The 20,386-nt window shown below is 39.2% G+C and overlaps 1 long non-coding RNA gene across 2 annotated transcripts in view; it reads right to left on the reverse strand.

The window, feature by feature from the left end:
• LOC146985880 (uncharacterized) overlaps positions 1-18,916 on the reverse strand; it is a 69,426-nt gene extending 50,510 nt beyond the window's left edge. The window contains exons 1-4 of one of the 2 annotated variants that reach the window (XR_015036000.1): positions 18,766-18,916; positions 17,478-17,558; positions 15,174-15,291; positions 263-356 (exon numbers count right to left, since the gene is read on the reverse strand). This is a non-coding gene — a long non-coding RNA (uncharacterized LOC146985880). The remainder of the gene's footprint in view (positions 1-262; positions 357-15,173; positions 15,292-17,477; positions 17,559-18,765) is intronic. The other variant, XR_015036001.1, reaches the window with a different exon arrangement.
• Between the last annotated feature and the right edge of the window lie 1,470 nt (positions 18,917-20,386).

A 20,386-nucleotide genomic window follows, 5' to 3' on the forward strand; every position in this document is an offset into this window, starting at 1 on the left:
TGAAATCTTAAATAATAATGTTACTGATGGTAGGAGGATTACAAACGTCTTTTCATCTTGTGCTTGTGGTGCTTTCTTTGTTGTTTGAATCCCCAAAAATTTAACAAACAAACATTTTTTTCACAAATTTCCCTCAGTGTAAAAATCTGTCTTTGCAGCACACACTTATAAAGTCTAAAATTTGTAAACGTAACATTGTACAAAAGCCAGTCATGTGGACTGTCGACTGCTGACTGCGTGTTGAATGATACTTTCAACTGACCTGTCTGAGGCCTGTGTGCGTGAGGGTTGTCTCGTGGAGCTGAGGGGGAGCACGAGGAAACAAAAGACCAAGACCCTGCCACAGGCACAAATACCTGGGAAGAGAAACAAAGGCAACTTCACTTTAACAGGAAGCACAATGTCCAGGATAAACAGAGCTTACCTAGACGCATCATCAGCGCGTGAAACTTAATATGACTTCCAGGATATCCCACAGAAAGAATAAAATGTGCACGAGACCTTAGGGTTACTTCTCTTTAAGTTTTGTGCTTGTTTTGGCACCATTAGTATAAGTTTACCAGCACCAGCTGAATTCGTTTTTCAGCCGAATCAAGTTATGCCAAAGGCTGAACATTTTATTCCTCATGGACTAAATTAAACTCCCCCGTATTTTCAATGTAGCCTCCAAAAAAAGGTGCCTTTTTTATATTAAGCATTTCATAATGGTAAGAGTGGATACATCTCACTAGGAGAAATCAATAGATATGCTGTTACCTATGGGGAAATTAGCATGGTAAATGAACATTAACTTGCAGATGGTTGGGTATGGGGCATCGCTGTGGCTCCTAACAAACAATTGATTAACTTGTAAATTCCCATTGCCCAGCTGTTATTCAGGCTGTTTACCATAAATAAAAGGGGGGGAGTAGAGAAAGGATCCAGATGCTTTGAGTGCAGAAGAAAGGCAATCTGTCATTGTTCTCAACTAACACTGATGGATGCTGCTTTGAATGGGGATTGGTTTTAGTTAAACATGACAAAGTGAGGGATGACACGCCATTGGTCACAAAGGTCTGGAGGTCCAGCAACGCCTCAGCAGTTGCTTTTTTCAGCCAAGACAACCTCTTGTTCATGTATCAGCTGCCAATAAAAGGGAGAAGTTGTTGGGCCAGGCTTTTACGTTTGTTTGTTTTGCTGTGTGTTTGTGCTGAAGTTGAAAAATGAAAAAAACTTTGTGCACACTACAGCAGCCAGTACGATATATTATTTTTTATCCTCCACCAAGAGGAGTTCTGATTCTAAATCACTCACGTGAAAATCCTCTTTGCTTCATCTGACTTGAGTACAATGAAACTAAAGCTCATTACAAATATATCATTGATCTCTGCCCATGATTTCTGTAAATATTCCAGCACATTTTATCTTGTGGACATTACAGTTGAAGAAGTGATCATTATCTGATGAACCATTTGCATTGGCAGCAAACCAAACCAAAGTTTCGACATCAGGTAAAACCATTAAATGCAGACATCCAAGTCAAATCATGCAGTATGATATAAAAACTTTAAAGATATGATGTGTTTTGAAGATATTCTCGTCAATTGACAGGAACATGGGAAGAAAAATCCAGTCTCAACCAGACTTCAGTGTGATTCCAGATTGTGAATGGTCCAGTAAACCCTAAAATAACTGTGGGTGATGTAAAATGCACATGTGCTCCTCTTCCAGCCACAGACAAGCACATATATGTTCTTGGTAAAGCATGACATCAGAGATCTGGAAAGAACAAGACAAGCCTTTCTTTGGACCCAAGACTTCAGGCTGCTGGCCCCAGAGGTGATCTAGTTCCCCATATGTAGGGGGTGGTGACTCTACTGAGCACCACTGAGGGACAGTTTAAATTCAAACTTCTGCAAAACTCATCATTCACTGTCAAATATGATTGAGGTAAAAATCCACCATAAAACACACTGTCCTTTCATCTTCTATCATTGACCGTTACGTTTCTGCACATAAAACAACTATACCATAGGCTTGCAAAGAGAGGGGCCCGTTTAAAGATTTCAAACCAGTCAGCACGAGACACCACCTCAGACACACACACAACCACCGCACATATACAGTCATATTCAATATACAAGCAGCTCTCTGGAAGGAGATCTCAAACATACAATAAAATACAGTGATGAATCTACAGTTGCAAGAAAAGTATGTGAACCCTTTGGAATTTCCTAGTTTTCTGCATTAATTGCTTTGCTTTTCATTGCAGGCCTGAAGTTTGCCACTCCACAACACTAATGGGAAAATGTTTAGCGGACTGATGAAACTAAGATTTGATTCTTCGTATTTTTTTAAATGTATTAATTTATTTTTTATCATCCTAGAGGATAATGTCAGGGTAGCTGTCCACTAGCTGAAATATATATATATATGTTGTATGTTGCGTGATGCAGCAGCACAATGACCCTAATAATTGAAGTAAATCTACTATCTAGATAATCTATGATCACCTTTTGGAGTGGCCGAGTCAGAGCCAGATCTGAATCCAATAGGGATGCTATCGAATGACTTTGAGAGAGCCATTCACACCAGACATCCTAAGAACATGGCTGAGCTGAAGCAGCTCTACAGTATAAGGACAAATGGTCCAACATTCATCCTGAGTGTTGTGCAGTTCTGATCTGCGGCTACAGGAAACGTTTGGTTGAGGTTATTGCTGCCAAAGGAGGTTCAACCAGTTATTAAATCCAAGGGTTCACTTACTTTTTCCACCAGCACTGTGACTGTTTAATGGATATGTTCAATAAAGACATGAAATAGCATAATTGTTTGTGTGAACTGTGGTATTAGGTTGTCACATTGTGATTGTTAATACTTGTGACTTAGATGTAGATCGGATCACATTAAATGGCCAAATAATACAGAAAACTGAGAAATTCCAAAGGGTTCACATACCTTTTTCTGCCACTGTATTTAGAAATTTACCAGGTTTGTAGAGGTTTTATTAAAATTATATTTATCTAAATACACAACTGAATAGCCTCATTTAAAGGAATGGTTTCAGTTTTCATATGTGGGACTATGTGAGGCAGTCATGCATAGTCGGCATATTATCTGCAATAGATTCATATCAGTGCACACTCAGTTGAGCCTAACCGACTGTGAACATGTGTTTTAAACACTTTTATAAACATCCTCCAAAACAACTGAATATCCGTTTTCACCACTCTCTTATTCACTCTGCTGACCTGCAGCTGCAGAGTATAGTGTGCTCCATTGTGCATGGGAACATGATAGTTCAGGGGTTTAAAAATGTAGTGCCAAAGGAAAAGTGCTGCTTTCACATGAAGATAAACCTTTTAAAATAGTCTACATGAAGCATATACATTAAAATGGATATTGAATGGTTTCAGTGGCTGTTTTAGACACGTCTGTGATGTTTTTCTGGTGGCCCCGTGCACAGTAACACATGGCTCTGCTAGTGTGACGGTGCTCACGATCACATCTCCTAACTGGGTGCACTGCTCAGGATGTAATGCAGGTCATGTAGAGACTAAGAAAAATCATAAATAAATAAATAAAAAACATCCCTTTAATTGTGGAAAATGTCATCTGGTATTTCTCCATCCCTTTATGCTGCTCTGATTTCAATAACCTTTTTTTTTCTCTCTAATGAAATTGTGACAAAACTTTGTAATAGGGTGAGTTCTCCAAACTCCCCTCCAAATTCCCCCTCTCTCTGCCTCCCCATTTCCTGTCTCTCTCTAACTGTACTACCAATAAAGGCATGAAAAGCCAAAAAACAACAACAACAACAACAACAACAAACATTTAAAGTTGAGCAAGTTCTACAACTGGGTGTCTGAATGTTTTACTTTAAGACAATTCAATTGCTGGCTGTTTAGGCAGTAAACGAGCAAAGCTAATAAGGCACACACACACACACACACACACACACACACCAATATCTGAATATTAGTGCTAGCATGAATTAAAAAAAAACTACCAGAATTTCACTCACCTTAAAAAAAACAGGAGTAGAGAGTCCCTCACTTTTAGTTAATTAATGAACTGAACAACAAATCTGTTGGATATTTGCACACACAAAAATCTTCCAAAAGGCACAAAACACCACAAAAACATCTGAGAGGTCACATTCTCGCTTAAGCCAGATACACAACAAAGCCCTCTCTGCTGCACAATATCAGGTAACCTATGCAGATAAAGACAAAAACAAAACAAACCCTCTTTTCCACCATTTGAAACGGCGATGTGTGAGTATACAGACAGCCAAACTCTGCAGTCACAAACTGCAAACACCCAAGCTTGTAAACAAGCCTCTGGTGGTAACATTAGTCCAAACCCCCAGCAGCAGTTGCTCCAGTCTACTTTTCAGTCATTATTTTCCCATTTGATAAGAGCTCAAAAAGAATCAGGGATGTAACAAGTGCTATTTTATAAGCTAAAAAGGCAAAGGTAGAACATTAGAAAAACAGGTTTCAAAAGCTAATAAAAGATGAAAGATGTTGCTGTAGTTATGTGTACCTAAAGTAATACCTGAGTGTAGTTGCCCTACAGTTTTTTTTCCCTGTAAACTAATATTCTACATTAATGCTTTAAATATCTTCAAATCAAAAAGTGCATGTGCATGAGGAAGTTCACCAGGCATCATGTTCATGTCATTTTGACTTCTGCATGCTACTCAACTAGACACACTTTTTATGTAACCGATTTTGCATTTGCATTAAACCAGTCTGATAAAGTTGGTATTTTCATTGGCAGTGCTCTAACTTATTCTCAAAAGAAGGTCATTTCAGAGAGACATAATCTGTGTTTGTCCCTCCAACACATCCTGAGGCTGAAATCCCTATTGGATTACAACTAAAGGGGAACTAACTGTATAAACAGAGCGCACAGCTGAAAAACAGATTTTGACTGTTTTATTAGCTCCAACTGACTGTGCAGGACTGTGAGGCATTTTAATTGGTGAAGCACTATACCTGAGGGATTGTACTATTTTGACAATGCTGGACACACAAAGATAGTGGAGCAATAATGACAAACAGTTTATGAGAAACTTTGTATTTCTGTATACTGGAACAGGTCGGTTTCAGAATACACTGTGGTTCTGTAATATTGTGACTGGATATCTCGTTTACTGTGCATGTACTTCTGTTTTATATTGGACAATGGAGAAATGGTAATGAATTTTGCAGATGATATCTAAAATCATGGAAGTGTAAAGTGTCCTTTACTTCTCAATAACCATAACAATGATGAGCATGAGCAAAGTCACATGCTGACATCAAATCTATTAGGCTATATGGAACCTGATGACCAATGCATTTTCTGCACATAGTTAATATTTCCTCAACATACACAAAGATTGTTTCTTTGTCTCTCACACTTCAATCAAAACCTATTAGAGAGACAGTCACTGCTAACTAGCCATTCACAATGGCCATGATACTGTTGTGACGCAAACAGCTAAGGTTGCCACTTTTTGCTTTTTGGATGAGCTCTAAAGGGCAGAGAGATTTTTTTTTCCACAAAACCTATAAACATTACATATTCAACAATACACAGGATGTAATAACTTCCATACATTCCAGTGGCAATAAACGGCTACAAACTATGACCATCTTTCTTCTTTCTTTCATTTAGCAGGTTTTATTCTAAGTCAAAGGCAATAAAGTAAGTAGAAAAGTTTAGCCTCTGTGGAAAATACCATAAAGTTACATAGCTATAGGTTAGCAAACAATAATCAAACTGAGGGAATTTGCTACTCCAGTCTTTCTAATCAATTTTTCAGTTAGATTTAGTTTAAAAAAATACGATGTATTTTAAGGGGAAAATAATATCCATTTAGGTGTTTTTATCTTCTATGAAATAAATCCCAGTGATCCTTCAACCACCTCACAGGAGGCGGCATTGCTCATTACAACCTACAAGTGCATCTAAGGGCCCAAGAGAGATGCTGAAGACAACAACAAGGTGTCAGCTCAGAATCATGTTCCAGGGACTACAAACATGCTTGTCGAATTTCATCCAATCTGGACAGTAATTGGAGAAATTCAATATGATTCTATTTTTATTTGCATTTCTGTGCTATTGAGTTTGAATGTTCTGGAAATCATCATTGTTTCTATTTACAGAAGTGCAGTGTCTTTTGCGTTGTGAAATGTGACATTTCAAATTTTAACAAAAATGGGTCGAATATGTCACGGGGTGCAGAAATGTAACTCCTGCCTGATAGCACATTTCCTGTCACAGACTGGGTTTTAATTGTGGAGAACCAATATGATTCCAGTCATCAATGAGACAGAATGTCAGATCAGCATGTTTTTTGTGATGTTGCTTTTAGTTGTCTAATGCGAGTCCATGCGGCCAGACTGCTCACAGACTTGGCCACTGGCTGAAGCCAATTGTCTGAGTTAGGCAGCAGAACACAAGACTCCCCACTTGGAAAAAAGGAGGAAAAAACAGTGGAGGAGTTTTAGCAGTCAGCCCTCAGACAGGAAGACTCTAGAGGAAATACCAGAAAGCCATTAACTAACCGCAGTATTATGGTGATCTATTTGCTGGAATGGGCTACAGACAGCTAATGAACAAGTCCATCACACATGCGTGCACACCGAGAAGCAACACACACTGAGAAGCAATGCTGAAAGAGCTCTTGCTTGTACAAAACAGTGTGACAGATCAATGCCCGATTCCTAAATCAAGGGAAAAGGTTATTCTCTGTCTCACTGGGATTCCACTTACTATCCCCCTATATCTAAGACACTCCCATACCCTTTTAAACCAAACAAGTCCACCCCCCCAAAAACAACACACACACATCGCCTAATTAAGAGTGAGGCAGAGGGGCTTTTTTGTGTCTGTGGTTATGCTTGCAATGTTAGTGTCTGGAGTGTGAAAACAGATCTGATGGACTGGTGCCCTCAGCTCTCCCTGATCAGGTTCCAGCAGGTATCCCCCATGATTGACAGCTCACAGGTCAGCCGCCCATCTCTCAGTGTGTTAGAGGGTGGGCGGTAAAGAGATTTGGAATGCCTGGGACCCTGATTGCTTTATTGCTCGCCTGTCAGAACCATTGTACAGCTCTGTATTATTAGGGCTCACCATCTCTCACCGTCTGGAAGGTGTCGCGTCTCAGCTCTGCATAAAGAATCACCACTCCATTCAAAATCCTCTCTCTTATTGGCTGAAGGAAAAGAAAGCACAGATTTTTTCACAGAATCTCCTGTATTGGTTTGTCAGATAATGCAACACAAGAGTCCCCAGGGAATGGTTTGGATAGCACTGCTTTACACTCGAATGCAGAAGATTTGAGATCATTTGGCAATAATTTAGCACAGTGCTACCAACAAGAGTCTATAACATTATACAGGAATTACTCTGATGTTCATGATGCTGAAACAGAAGATCGTATTTATTTAGCATTTTGCTTTTCTGATGTTTGTTTTACTTTCTGAGCCAAAAAAAATCCCTCCTCTTGAAAACCTGTGATATTCTGATGTAGCTGAGTCTGAGACCTAAGACAAGTATAAATACAATACAAATACAAATACATGCATAACAATGCACACAATGTGTAAATAATGGCAACTAAAATGTCAAAACTCTTATAGGATTTTACAGGCACACAATGCTGTGTGCCAAGTATGCTATGTCTGATGCGGGTTGCATTGCGAACTAATGGCATCTACTAGCAAGAGACTCAATCTGCAGAAAATGAATCAACATTTGTGGTCATTGATTTATCATTTAAATACTTTTGTTCCCCCCCAAGTAACAAAATGACAAACATGAACAAACCCCACCTTTTCAGTTGTGAGGATGTATTCTATTGTCCATTTATTATTGTTTTTTTTGGAGTATTGGACTTAAAAAAAAAAAAAGAAAGGGTAATGGACAATGTTTACTATATTTGTCATTATATAGATCACAGATCAATTAACAGTCTCATATATTTCAGGTAACCAGAGAAACACCAATTTGCACATTATTAGATGGTATCACCTTGCCGTAGCATTTTCTTTTTAGATTTAATGATGACAAGATGTCTTTAGTCACAAAGGGTTCAACAGTTTTAAATTCAACAATTGTATTTTCCTACAATTAAAGTGTTGACTAAAGATGAGTTGGGGTATGTCAAACCATGATTTGATTGTGTTGTCACTTGGCAAGACAAATTTAAATGAGATATGCAACAATCAGTATTGCAGTCTAATTAGATTAATTCACATTTACTTCATCTTATATGGACATTTCTGAACATAAAGTAATGTTGTGAGAAGTGTATTCTTCACTCTCAGTGAAACAAAGAGCCTTCTCCAAAGATACATTGACCCAGTAAACAATGTGTCTACACAAATCCCTAGCTGATTTTTTCCTGTTATTCCCCAGGCCGAGATGACAGACTGGCATGTTGTTGAAGGTCATCTGAGCTGTGCCTCCTGGTCCCCTGGAGCCCAGGTGATGGCCAGGCCACATCCCCAAGTGCTCTTGCTGCTCCAGGCCAGCAGAGACAAGCCCACTGGGGTGCCACGTCGCTGTCTCCATGGAGATGAGGCGACAGGCTAGCCGTGGCTCAGACTCACACCTTTATGGTCAGCGAGTCGAATCTCTAAGGAGATTTCCCTGCCTGACAGCAGTTGCACGCAAGTTGTGATGGTCCCCGCTCCGACCCCCAAAACCATTCACCCTTTCTTTTTGTTGTCTTTTTTCAAGCCAGTGCAAGCACGGCTCGGGACACCCCCTCCCTATAACAGTCCAACCATCCCTGCCATGGCAGTGCTACCCTTGTGGAGCCTGCTGGGAACAGTGGTGAGATGTTATATTAGACCTGCAAGTCTGGGCAGGGCCTGGGAGGGGATGCAGCGCAAAGGGACTGCCCACTCTGTCTATGGCTCATGCTCCATTATGATTTTTTTTTTTTTTTCTGGGGGTGTGAACGCATCATTCCCAAATGCTGTCTCCTTTATGATCCTCTCCCAATAGCTGCTGAAGAAAACTGGCTTGACTAACGTGGTTCAGAATCCCTGTTGATCCATCATGTCTTATTAGACTGATTATATTTGACAGGTAGTTGAATAGCAGATGCATACTTTCAAATGTATACATCACTGACAAGAAGCTTTCAAGTTAGCGGTCGTGCTGACAGCATTGTTCTTCATTGTGTACATGTGTCCAAATCTGAGAAATGAATGATAACCTCTTCATCACTCTACCCCCTGAGTGTTCTTACTGGAAGCCATATTGATTTTGTTAGTCTGAGAGTCCTTGCATTGCCTGGCCTTTACCTCAGGGACAAATCTAATTGTTTATCTCTGGACAGACTTCTGCCTTTACTCCCTTCTGTCTCATTATGTGCCAAGATTTGTCAAGTCAAGTCTCTCCACACTCTCAAATCTCGCTTTACAACATGTCGTTCGGCAGAACACTACAGATGGCTTACTTATCAACAGACCCTCCCACATGGAATGCTACAAACATGACAGCACAACACACTTGCAAAAATATACACAAACTGACATACAATGTAATCACACTCTGGAGACACAAATACACACACACTGACACACAAAACATGAGTCACTTTTTTTAAGAAACACTGATTTTTGATATCTTTGTGAGCGCTTTCCTGCAAAGAGTGATCCATAACTATTGATTTTGGGGGATTGACAACACACTGAATGGAAATAATGTTAAAATAGTTCTTCACTGATTCATTAAAGACAATTTTGACATGTTTTCTTATTACTATTCACTGTTATCACAGATGGCTTACAGTAGAAGAAAACAGTACCAATGAAAGTCCTCACTGAATCAATGCAACTGCTAATTTAACCAGATGGGTGAAGTCAATGGACCCATTTGTTACTATTCCACAAGTTTGATATTACAAATGCTGTAATTTATTAATCAGACTCATTTTCAGCAAAGCAGTGTAACTTCTAGTGCAACTTCCTAGATACATTACATTATACTAGACGAAAGCATCAAAAATAAATTAATGACCAAAGCTATTTTCAACAAGACAATAGTCCCCGTTTTGCTCACTGTGCTCATCATTTTTTTTTAATACAAACTCTGTCAATAATGAGCTTTTTTTTAATACAAACTCTGTCAATAATGAGCTTTCTTTTAATACAAACTCTGTCAATAATGAGCTTTCTTACTGCTTTAAAGTAAATGCCTTGTGAAGCTCAACCAAAAGACACACAAGAAAGTTTAACTGAGTAACACAAAGCTCCCAGGACAATGCTGGAGCTTAACTTCTCTGCGCTAGGGGCCGCACTCACAATGTATTCTTAAAAATCAACTCGTCTACGAACAAAATCATTAGAAAAAAAAATATCAGTAGCAAAAGGGTGAAAAACTACAACCAAAAACCTTTAAGTAGGTCTTTTTAATAAATAAATAATTCTAATTCGTCAGCAGGTTATTAGCTGCTTAAGAACTATCACCATCTTTAACAATCCGATTCAAATCAAAGGGTTAATATTTGAAGTTGAGCAACTCTCGGTTGTCTTATTTTTGCTTTAAGCAGCCCCTGGCAAAAAAAACAAAAAACCCCTCATCACATTCCAAACAATCAACATTACAAAACGTCAAGGCATTTACAAAACTTAAACAGTTGACTAACTTATTTTATTTTATTTATATTTTTAATAATCTTGCCTTCTCATCAGCCCTCCAAACTCTTTCAGGCCATTGGAAGCCCTTGGTCAGGTTTTATCAGCGAGTTAACTCCAAGGAAGTAGGCCAGATCGATAAGCACATTCTCAGAAAGGAGCCAGAGCAGAGAGTTAGAGGCGCGGAGGAGAGAGGCGCGAGAGGCAGGGAGCAATCAGAGAGCTATGGATGTGTGTGCCTTCAGGAGTGGATCGATGCACTGACAGGAGCCCTGCTTTGTTCTCTCTCAGTGCTCAGATGTTAGGCGTGCTTAACATGATTGCTTAAAGGTTTTTGTTTGCCTACTTGTGTTTTTGTTTGTCATTTTGCTCTACTTAGAGTACATCCTGCTGTCCCTTTTGTTAGTAACTTAGACAGGTAGTTAGGCTGACTCTGTTAAGCCTTTTTCTTCTTACAATTTTTTTTCTTTTAAATCAGCAAGGGTTAGCTCGTGTTATACTTTCACATATTTCAGAGCAGGGAGAAATGCCAGGTCCGTATGGGCATAAAAAATGAAATATTGTTCTGAATAAACAGTTTCAAAATTATGATGAGTAACAGTATTCAAAAGCATGCCTTTGAACCTATAAGAAAATCTACTATGAAAGAAAGTATTAAGAAAGACTTAGGTGCCCTTCATTCTTTAAATTTGAGGACTGCTTGCTTTTGACAAATTGGTCTTTGACATCTCTGGTCATGTCTGTAGTTCCAAGGAATTCTTCATCATTATAAAACTACATTCTTTATCCTTAAGCCACATGGCCACCCAAAACGAGTTAAACACTTTGCCTCACTAACTACTCTGCCAAGAATTACTTCTAACAAGAACTTGGGTGTGCCTGCGTCCTCACAGAAAGGTGTTGACCGCAAAGGACAAGTAGGTGTCAATAGATCTGCTCTCAGCGCCTATGGGACGTTGAGACGCATGAGCTCTTTTCCAAGGCTTAATAAGATGGCACAGATGCGCCCTTGTCTGAGCACAGCCCTGTGTCTCATTGTACGGTGGCCTCCCAACCCTGCCACTGCAAGACCTCTATTGCATTGGCTGCATGAGAGGGTCTCATTAGGACAGGCAAACGAAAACCGGGGTCAAGGTACATAAAGGTAGCCACAGCTAAGGAGCATGCCTCTAAGACAAGTTGGGAGCTCCACCACGTCCTTGGGCCACCCCTGCAGACCTCTGGTCCTCCCCATCATGACCTCCAATATCCACCATTATTTGATGAAGCAGAGCTTGATAATTATTTTGCGTGGATGAAGAGGGGGGCACAGTGTGAATGGAGTGTCTCACTCTAAGGCAAAGGATAGTAGACAGAAAAAAAAGGAAAAAAAAAACTAACAAAAAAAAAAAAAGATCAAAAGCAGGCCTTTCGCTTTTCATGCCTCAGAGGCTCCAAAGAGGATAAGGAACAATTGGGCCCTGGGTATCCTGTCCTCTCTGGCAATTAGACTCAGCTGATGAAGTGAAAGGGATGAATGGCAAGGTTCAAGGCCTTCTGTAGGATTCACACAACAGGGTGTGTTTTTACCTTCTTCTCCTTTATCTTCATCTTTCTTTAGAGTGGCAGCAATGCAGTTGAAATATTTCCAGATGAAGACAATGTGACTCAAGGTGCCAAGTCTTAATCATGGGGGCTGATGAGAGTGAAGAGGTATGAGAGGAGCTAAGGGGCACAAACAGACTTCCATCATATGTGCACAAATTTAGAAGGACACCCACAAAAAATTGGTCCTGTGTGGTCACATTCATTTTTATTCAAATTGGTAAAGAATGTAGAAGTTTAAATCATGTATTCAATATTAAATACTGTTCTGCAGTTAGTATATAGTGTTGAGTAAGATGGAGCAGATGCACCTGACATACTGTATGTACAACTGAACATAAAGTGTTCAGTGTGTTCAGAAACACACTGGTTGATAAAGAGTGTGTCCATTTCAATAAAGAAGATTCATTCTGCCTCTGTAAATCATCATTACCATTCTCAAACTTTGTATTCATAAGTAAGATTTGTTTCATATTTCCTATTACTGCCATGGGAGAAAAATACTAGTACAGAGACAGAAACAATTGTCTGTGTCAACTGTGATCAAGTGTAAATGAGAAATTTCAAAAATTGTTGATAGTTCTACAAATATGAGAAAAAAAATCCAGCTTGACTGACATGGACTGACATAAAACATTGGTAAGCATTCATTCATTCAAGCACTGGAAGAAATTTGATCCCTTTGTTTCAACTTTGTATAATCTTTGTATAATATGCATGTGCAGTAATGCCCTTTCAAAAGGTATGCAGAAGGCCTACATCAATTATTTATTAAACCACAGCATTAACGGTTCAAGCCAAGTTCTCTAATGTGTAGGAGGAAGTTTTAACCTGATACACAAAGAAGGCGAAGTGTTAAGTTATTGATTAATGTCAGCAAATACATTTGTCAATCTAGTTTCAGTGGTTTGAAAATACCAAGTTTGGAGACTGAGAGTGAAACGAGGAAATGAGACGAAACTATTCTCTGAAATTCAAGCGTATCCTACAGCTTGGCTGAGGCCAAAGATCCAGTGATCTTTGAAGGGTTGTTGGCTCATTTTCAATAAGTGAAATGAAAATAAATAGTTACTACAATCCTATATTAAGAAGCAACGTGGAGAATCCTACAAGAAGTCAAATCACATCCCATGGACGTTATCAATACCACACATGCCATGCCTTCCACAAATCTGCGCCAAACCCTTGTACAGCCGCAAAATTGGGCTTTAAATTTAGACAGTTGGTTAAAATACATCACTTTAACAGCGCATTACAGTAATGGTGTTGATTTAAGGCGCTTTAATCTGAAAAGCATAAACTTACAAACCACTTGCTGCTATTAAGTTATCATATATTTCACAGAAAATTTCTTACAGTGCCCATGCCAGTAAATGGGCCCCAAGGCTTTAATGATAATGCCACGCTGCACTAAAACCTTAAGATGATTAGTGATATTCTTAAAGCCTTGCCCACTGATAATGTGTTTAAAGAAGCGATACGGCTTTTCCAAGCTTTGAGTTCAAAGTCTGAGAAGCATGGGGTCAGGATGCCAATGGGCTAAACAAAGAGTAGCCAAAATGGGCTTTGAGGGATTTGAAACTTAGGCCCCTGAGCCCCTTTGATCAAAACAGAACTACGGCCATAGAAATACTAAGTATAAAGTGCCTGAGACTGTGGTGGAGCTGCCAAAGAATCGTGAGTTTCGCATGTAGGATGAGACACTATACGTTCAATAACAAAGAACAGAATAGTAGGAAGCTAATAAGGATGGAAGCTATTCTATTCTAGTAGAACAGTTTTCTAAAATTGGGTGCCTTGATGGTACAAGATGATGACCCTCAGCTCTGATGGGAACCAAGCCCCACCCTAACTCTCCTAAACTAAAGACTATATTACACTTCTGTATCAAGCCACACTCATATCACTGTATGAGTGATAAAACCTCTTTATTTTACATCGCAAAAGAAACAATGGATGCCGAGTGTAGTCGATAGGAGTTTAGATGTTTTGATTTCCAACAAATTTTAGCTAAAAGTTTGGATACTCTGTTTAAACTAATGACATATAAATACTAAATAAGATGGTGAAATCACTTTCCTACCATCTGTTTTGTGGATGTTATGTGTTAACTCTGGACATATCCATCTAGCTAATTAGTTCAATGTTGACTCTTAACGAGTGTCCTGTTAAAGTCAATGAGCCTGATGAAACAAACAAGAAATAAAAAATATTCAAACTCAAATAGAATTTCCCATCTTAAGCAGACTTGAGCAATTAATTGGGCATGTTTTCATCTTATTCTAATGATAAATCCATTAAGGGCAACTGTATTCAAAGTTAAAATGACCACATTTGACAATAAGACTAACAATGTAACCTGGCCAAATGTGCAGTGCCATTAATAAATCTCCTTCCTTTAATGTCAAGATACCTGAAGTCGTTAAATGAAAATGAGCAAATAATCTAAAATCATACTCAATCACAAACTCAATTATGCATGTTTATTATCATCCTGTCAGTTATAGTGTAACACCTCTCGGCAGCTACATCAACAACTGATTAGTGCTGGAGACAACCGTAATGACAAAGAGAACATATGATGGAGAAGATGATTAAATTGAGACAATTTCAATTAGCCTATGCAAGGTTTTTTTTATTTTTTTTATTTCCTTATCGCCCTGGTGGTTAGCTCATATTTAAAAAGCTATCATCACAGACTGCACAGTGAGCCATACAGTGTGACTGTCGTATCACAACAGCACACATACACACTGTAGTTAAGACTTTCAAGACCATGGACATGTGGTATATGCTGAATATTTGGAGAATGTACAGTAAAAGGTAAAGTTGTCATATATACTCAGTGATTTGATGCCTACCTATACCATTAGTCATGTACTATAAGTGTGGTATCAGACAAATTACCAGTTCACTGTTCAGCATGAAGCTGTACACTAGTCAGCTGTGGTTTACAACACTCACCTTTAATGCCATCTGGAGCTCTTGATGTTTACTCTGGCTGCTTTTTCAGAAGATTCATGGGACCAAGGTGCAACACAATGTGGGAAGTCAGATGCCGATTGAAGGAGAGGCGAAAGACCTGCAATGTAGGAAATTTTACTGGTTTATCTACCATGTATTTCCTCAAACATTATCAATCACAACTTTTGAAAGAACAATGATGTCATAAAATATCTTGTTAAGTGCAACCAATACTTCAAAACCCCCAAAACATTCAGTTTAGTCACAGGAAGAGCAACAAATCATCATATTCAAGAAGCCAAGCCCTTTAATGCTAAAAATCTTTTAGCTGTTATCAACATAGTTGCAAAACAATTTTGTGTTCACTGAATAACCACTTGATCAACCAATAGTTGCAGCTCAAGAGGTAAATGTATCCTTGTATAAATATAACTGAAACAATGCATTGGCAAGTTTACGCCAAGTACATGACAGAAGGACAGATAGTGATGACACACATCAGGTACACTATGTGTACCTGGGCTCAAGTTGAGCAGCCTCGAACATTTGTTACAACCTCTATGCAAATCTCAGCCAAATCATTATAAAGCTGACACATATTTATTGTACTTATACTTTATGCTTTTCCTCTCCTGACCAACTCATCCCTCCTCATTCACTGTGAGTATTTAAACTGATCATTTTTGGTATGGAGGACATCTTTCAATATATATTCATAATGAACAAAAACCCATTCCATTATTTAGTCCATTACCACTGACAGATGCCTCCTGATGACACAAAGAGATGGGATGCACAGAATATAATAGGTATCTTGTTTTAATTGCTCAAATTTTCTCCCTTTTTTTTTTTTTTTTTTAAAAGTGACAGGGCCATTACTCCAAAGTCACCACTTATCAGTGGTATCACTGAGGATTAATGGTTTCACTTGTGCTAGTAAGAAATGTTTAAGTTGTCCCGATTATCAGTGCAAGAAAAAGAATAATGGTTATTTGTCATTGTGTTAAGCAGTTGGAGAGAGACTAATCTAACAAAAGGCTAAGTTAAGAATGTGATTAACCCTCTCTGGTGAGGCTGAGTGGGATGTACGCTGGTTTGTGCACAGTAGTCAAGCCTCTCTCAAAAGTAAAAGATGTGCCTAACTGATTCGTAGTCGAATTATCTATCAGCAGCTATACCATGGTCTATAACTGTATGAGGCAAAAAAATATGCTCAAATGAGGGTAGTAAAGGCTAATAAAAGAAAATCTGTCTGCACTAACAAAAAGGCCACATAGCTTCTCCATGTTTAAACTTCAGTCCAATATTCTGTAGTTTAATCCCATTGGTTTGGTGCAGAACTGATACTATGGCCTGGACATTGCAGTCAGTAAATAATAATTCATAACAAGAACACAGTTAAAAAGAAAAAACAACCAAAACAGGAAAGAAAGGCCATTCAAAATGTTAGACCAGAGAAATGCCGAATTCAACAATCTCATAGTTAACAGTTAACTAAATAAGGCAATAATTAAAAGAAAAATTGCGATGAATTTTGACTGCAATTCAAACATTTTAGAATTTGAATTTAAATAGAGACTTATGGTGTGTTTGCAACAACAGCAATTACCACCACCAATAGCTGCCATACAAGCCATTTAACACATTTGTCTCGTGACGGATTGTTTTTTCCAGCAGTACAGTCCCTGAAGCTTTTGTACTGGTTGTAGGCTTGTTCCTGCACCAGTAATCTCCTACATTATTTTCCTTGTCTGTCACCTTTATAGTATCTATTAGCCACTCTCTACTATCTGTTTGTGGGGCATTTTCTCTTCCTTTTCCCCATGAATGTTTTATATATTGGAGGGAGAATGATTGTTCTTTGCAATGAGGCCAGCACATGGCCTCAGTAAGACAAATTGCTCCAGAACGTCTAAATGGCAGTCAATGATAACTCATTGTAAGGAGAGTAAGTGACTTCCAATGGAGTGGATAGGGGACAGAGAATAATGGCAGACCACAGGTGAAAAATAGATGTTTGGCTCAGTGTAATTACTCCATTAGGGGGCTCTCTGTTAATCTACCGAACCACAGCAAGTGTTTTTACAGCAATGAGGAGGTGACGGGCGAAAATGACTGCAACTGGACAGAGAGGAGCCCCGCTACCTCCCCAATCACAACACACACTATGAAGTGTTTACTAATGGACAAATGTACTCTCAGTCTGTGCTCTCTGCAGCATCCCACATGTGCTACTCCAGTTTCAAGTAAGTGTGGTGATAGATGTATTGACGAAGTTCATCATTGAGCTGACATATTAATTACCTGCAATATGGTCCCATGCGTTCAGAGTGCTTTAACCTCCTCTGTCTCAATTGTGTACTGGGGGATGGATCAGCTGTGAGCCTGTTATACATGAAAATCTGGGTTAGAACAAAAAGGGACAAAGGAAAAACCCACCCGCTGGAAATCAACACCCCCATTCTACTGATTTCCAGACAAACATAATGATAACAATTTTTTGACCATTTGGTGTCTGCTGCTTCCGCCTGTGGCAATCTAGACAAAAGAAGCCTGGAAAAAAAAATGGACCAATATGGTCTTAAGAGTTTATTCTGACCACACAATCTGTTTTCTCAAGTCAACTTTTAAAACACTGCTATGAGCAGTGCCCACAGCTTTATCACTGAAGCTCAGCTTGACCTTGCATTCACCTTTATACTATCTCCCATCTGTTTAGGTTCCACCCTAGAATCCATCCCAGTTGGCTGTAGGCCCACTTTGCATTGGGCTTTCTCAGTGGAACCCTGAACAAAACCCTGTAGGAGCAAAAAGACTTTGTGTTCGGCCTATTCCGGGGAAATTTCATCTTGCATTTCTGCGTTTCTTTCGACACCCGACAACATTACTTGGTCTTTTCAAGCTTTTCCCCCCATGTGCAACATAAGAAGCCCCGGCTAAGAGATTCACTCTTCTTTTTCTGCAGCTCCTCACTTGACTTGAATCAAGCACAGTCCTCCAGCATATAGCTATATGAACAAGAGGGCCAGAATCATGTGGTTAATTCTCTACTTTTGTATATAAATAAGCTGTGACCATCAATCTAAACAAAAAGAGTCACACATTTTTAAAGAAAATGAGTCCATTCTTGTTTTTTTGATTGTGCCAACATTCATATTTAACTTATTTCCAAGTGAATTAATGCTACACATTTATCTGCATTCATGACTACAACTCTGCTGATCCGAACCCTCACTGCAGCTCATTAGAGGGGTAAACTGACCTTCAACTACTGTAGATAAAAAAAAAAGAAAGAAAAAAAGAAAAAGCGTTGAAAGCTATCAGCAGGCAGGTGTACATAGCTCAAAACCCATACAAAGGCACCAATGGGGGGAAAGACAAGGCGTCCAGCTGGACAATTTTCACTGCTCCAAAAGCTACAGGTTGCGGTAAGGGGACTTCAAATGCTAGGGACAGTGAGAGGTGCCATTATCACTCAGTGCTGAAAAGGAGCACGGTGACCCGATTAAAGCGAGAATTTCTGGGTCACGGTCTTGTTTTTCAATGCTTAATTTGTCCATCGATAGTGACACGGTCCGTGGCTTGCACCTACCTGTAATATTATCTTTCTAAAAGTCGTGGTTCAGACAAGGGCCTTGTCAGAGTAACCCAACACGGACTGAGGAAGTGAGTGAGCGGAATTGGCCTGCAGGAGCAGAGGCGGCAGCGGCAGCAGCAGCAGAGAGCAGCAGGCAGGAAGCGCCGGCTTCTCTCTCCGCCTGTGGAAGTTGCGGGCTGCGGCGCCGCTCAGTGGACACTCCGGTTTCAGGACCTGTTTCTCCTCTCTTCATTTCTCAGTCACGGCATGAGAGAAATAGGCACTCTTTTTCAAGTTTGCGAACCCTAAACTTTTTGTTTGTAAAGAATACCTGTATTTATTAAGTGTTTTTTTTTAATGATTTTATTTTGAAAAACCAACTATGAGTGTAATAAAATATCAGTCAGTAAAGTATCCCTCTTGAAAACATAGCATGTACAGTATTTATCAGTTTGTGTATTTATGTTCCTCACAATTGTTTCATACACCCAGATAGATAGATAGATAGATAGATAGATAGATAGATAGATAGATAGATAGATAGATAGATAGATAGATAGATAGATAGATAATTATGCATACATTGTGGTTTGACTAGAGGCCACCCAGGTGTCATTTCTGGGTTAAAGAGCAGGTGATAGGTGATTTCCTAGTATTTTGTACAACACACTAGCTTTTCTAAAACTCTGGCCCCTTAAAATTGCTGTATATTTTGTCATGGTCCTATGTGCAGGGAAAACCAATTTAAATTTGACCTCAGTCAAGCACCACTCTTTCCTGAAGCAAAATAAATGTACAGTAATACTGTGAGCTTATACATCATATTTCACCTGAGCTAAAGCTGGTTAGGTTGTGTCGGTGGCCTTTGGTGTTCAGTAACAAACAAGTTCACAGTATCTGTGGTCCAGCCTTCTCAGGGCTTCCTTTGCATGAGGCACACTGCCCTTCATCTCATGCTAATGTAGTACAAAAAAGATATCCAGCTTTAAAGACATGGCAGTCAGTTAAAAGAAGGCTGTGCTTACTGTTTGAAGCCATAAATGTGACAGAAGACTTCAAGAGGAAGACCCAAGACTGGCAGTCTAAAGATGAGTGAGAGGCAGACAGGCAACATGTTTTTTTCCCATCCAGAGGGATATTCTGTGGCCAAGCTTGATTATTAGAGATGAAGGACAGGCTGAGAGGATGTGGGATTGTTAAATCCTTGAATCCTTTCACCAAAGCCCCCTCCTATAACATTCTTCTGCACTCCATCTCGGTGCATTTATGGTGCGCCCTTGATTTTCCTCTCTTTTCTTTCTAAGGCTGAATAAAATTCAGATTCCCTGATAATATGCAAAATGCAGAAGAGAAATAAAGAAATATAATATAATATAATATGATTTATCGATATACTTAAGTATTTAGGAATAATATTGTAGTCTGTTTATACTCCAAAACCAAATCAATCTCATACACTTTCAAGCATTGGCAAGAATTCATAGGTTCATCCCCACCGATAACTAATCACTACACTATACATGCAGACAGCACTTCACTGTCTACGGTGTTATGGGAAACCCTGGCTGTGGTTTCAAAACCTCTGCTCCCCGTGCTATGAGAGGCTGTGCTTTATTTGATGCCCTGTCCATTATTG

The sequence above is a fragment of the Trachurus japonicus genome, chromosome 6, assembly GCF_045865225.1.
Source record: "Trachurus japonicus isolate A0001 chromosome 6, Traja_1.0".
In the NCBI taxonomy this organism is placed as follows: domain Eukaryota; kingdom Metazoa; phylum Chordata; class Actinopteri; order Carangiformes; family Carangidae; genus Trachurus; species Trachurus japonicus.